The 3,221-nt window shown below is 43.1% G+C and overlaps 1 pseudogene; it reads right to left on the bottom strand.

Moving 5' to 3' along the window:
* Positions 1-1,561: 1,561 nt before the first annotated feature.
* LOC112605125 lies at positions 1,562-2,312 on the bottom strand (annotated as a pseudogene).
* Between the last annotated feature and the right edge of the window lie 909 nt (positions 2,313-3,221).

Below are 3,221 nucleotides of genomic sequence, written 5' to 3'. Positions count from 1 at the left end.
CTTTTTCTGCCCTAAGGGAGTTCAATCTTTGCCTGCTCAGCTTCTACTCTGCTCTCCTCTCCTTTACTTATTTATTAGAGGCAGGGCCTCGCTCTGTTGCCGAGGCTGGAGTGCAGTGGCGCCATCACAGCTCACTGCAGCCTCTAACTCCTGGGCTCAATCAGTCCTCCCACCTCAGCCTCCCAAGTAGCTGGGACTACAGACATGCACCACCACACCCAGCTAATTTTTTTTCTATTTTTCGCAGAAACAGGGTCTCACTATGTTGCCCAAGCTGATCACAGGCTCTCAAAGTGTTGGGATTATGGGTTTGAGCCACCATGTCTGACCTCTCCTCTACTTTAAATAAAGAACTACCTTTTCCACCCAGTTTGTGGACTTTTTGTGACACAGAATGGGAGGAAAGATAAAGATGAGAGGATAGGAGAGGTGAATGGAAATGAAGGACTGGGTGACCATCTGAGTGACAGAAGAAGCACCAAAAAAAAAAAAAAAAAAAAAAAACAGAAAAAGGCTAAGGAGAGCTACTCAGTGCAGAGAGTGTGGGAGATGTAGAGACACGGGAAAATACTGCCCCACTGGCTGTTGGATTGGTGGAAGCATGGCCTCACAGTGAGAACCCCAGAGTAGTTTCAGAGGAGAGAGAATCGGAAAGAAAAGGAAAAGGCATTTGAAGAGAGGCTGGGTCAGTGGTTTTCAAGATGTGTTGAAGATTTTGTGTCCCTGGGACCCTTCAGGGCACCTGCATGCCTGCAGGTATTTTCACCATGACAGGAAGCTATTATCTGCCTTTTCTACTCCCTCCCTCACGACCATACAGTGGAGTGTACTGGAAGCCATCCGATGTGTGATGTTGCCACTGGCGGAGTACAGAAGCAGCTCTGAGAACCCAGCTGTCTTCTATTAAGCCAGACATTAAAAAGATTTGCAAAAATGTAAAACAATTCTACTCTTCCTGTTAAAAGTTTTTTTAAATACAGCCTTTTTAAAATAAAAATGTGTTACTTAACCAATGGATTTATTGTTTTTAAAGTGAATTAATGAAGATAATTTTTAAATTCTCAGCTCTAATTTCTAACAGAGTGTGTTAGTCTGTTTTCACACTGCTGATAAAGACATACCCAAGACTAGGTAATTTATAAAGAAAAAGAGGTTTAATGGGCTTACAGTTCCACGTGGTGGAGGAGGTCTCACAATCGTGGCAGAAGGAAGGCATGTCTCCCACAGCAGCAGGTAAGAGAGAACGAGAGCCAAGTGAAAGGGGAAAGCCCTTATAAAACCATCAGCTCTCATGAGACTTATCACTACCACAAGAACAGTATGAGGGAAACTGCCCCCATGATTCAATTCTCTCCCAGCAGATCCCTCCCATAATTCCAAAACATGGGAATTATGGGAGCTACAATTCAAGATGAGATTTGGGTGGGGACACAGCCAAACCATATTATAAAGTAAATAGCATTAGATGGAAGGCACATACACAAAAACTCTCGAGTTCCTCAATTGTATTTGATTTGATTTTTGGGAGTCTGGTCTTATTTATTGGTTACTCAAAAGAATCCTATTTTTGGCTGGACTCAGAAGTTGAAGCTCACAGAGCGGACAGTGTTCATCTCTCGACAATCTGTTCCTGGAGTTTCTCTTTGGCCTCCTTCATTCTCTTGGCCAAAAGTTCAGCGTATTTTGCAGCCTCTTCCTCATTTTTCTTAGTACACTGTTTCTTCAGAGCAACATGCCAGCATTTGTGTTGCAAGACATATAGAGTAACAAGCAGCTGAATCTTGGGTGCTTTGGTCCCAGATTTTTTGCCTTCTTTAAGGGCTTTCTTAACAACGGATTGATGGACATCATCTTCTTTAGAGAGACTGAAAAGTTTGTGGATTCTGCTAACTCTTTTGGGTCCCAAGCGATGATGCTCAACAGTATCAGTCAGTCCAGGAATATCCTTCTGTCCTTTTTTTTTTTTTTTTTTCACAATAACAAAGTTTAGAAAGCTCAGATTGGCATCCACAGTGCAGCCACAAACAACTTCGTGCTTCTTGCCCCACTTCTCCTTGGTCTGTAACAGGAATACCCCTTGCTCAGTAGCACACAGACCCAGCCATGAGTCAAGACACCCTGCTTCATGGTAAAGCTTGTTTGTCGTTCCTGTCACTGATTCCCATCACAGAGCCTTTCCATTCTTCACCCAGAGCATCAGCAGCAACTTCTGTGGCTGCATGCTTCTCATAAAAAATACAAAGTTTGCATTCCTCATCCACTTGAAGGAGCTTCTGGCAGCCGACAGCTAGAAAGGAGACATTCAGCCTCATCTTGAAGCGCTGATTGCCTCTGAGGTGCCTGGAAAAAGAGCCCTCAATAATTTTAAAGAGTGAGACCAAAACGTTTGAGAATTTCTGGTGTAGGTTATAAAATTGGACCCCTTTTTTGTGCTTTTTGAGGGATTCACATAAAAGCTGGGCCACGTGGGCTCTTCATTCTTTGGGATCAGCCGTAAGAACCCAAAAGGGGAAAAACAGGCACAAATGTTATCCATTATCATTATTATTATATGGACAGTAATCAGAAAAAGACTGAATACGCAACATAGTCAAGATTATTTGGAAAACCAAGCATTGCCCAAATATTCCATCTACAGTTTGCATCTTTGTATGTTACTGGAACACGTTGGTACAGTTGTCACTGGGAGATACAGCACTTAACTTTTAACAAAGGGTTTCTTAAACTAGGAGTCCAGGGATATTTCAGGGGTCACCAGTTTCACAGATTTGAGACACATCTATAAACTAAATGGAAAATGCCTTCAAACTATATATAACTGACAAACCACAACTCTGCCTCGAAGATGAATTGTGACAGAAATACCCGTAAATGTGGTCACTGTATCTCTGAATACAAATGTGCTGTGGCCCTGTGCTGTGTGAGGGGTGGCCAGCTTGCCCCAGGCCCTCTGACACTCTGGAGCTTGCTCCGTGGTCCCTGAAGCAAGTGAGAAAATGACCCTTGCATGTCCAGTGTGATTAATTAATTAGAAGAAACACAGTATATTAGTCCGTCCTCACACTGCTATAAAGAAATTCCTGAGACTGGGTAATTTACAAACGAAAGAGGTTTAATTGACCCACAGTTCCACATGGCTGGGGAGGCCTCAGGAAACTTACAATCATGGCAGAAGGGGAAGCAAGGACCGTCTTCACATTTTGTCAGGAGAAAGAGAGAGT

The sequence above is a fragment of the Theropithecus gelada genome, chromosome 13, assembly GCF_003255815.1.
Source record: "Theropithecus gelada isolate Dixy chromosome 13, Tgel_1.0, whole genome shotgun sequence".
NCBI lineage: Eukaryota > Metazoa > Chordata > Mammalia > Primates > Cercopithecidae > Theropithecus > Theropithecus gelada.
Note: the sequence above shows the minus strand (reverse complement) of the source record. Positions and strands in the feature narration are given on the sequence as shown.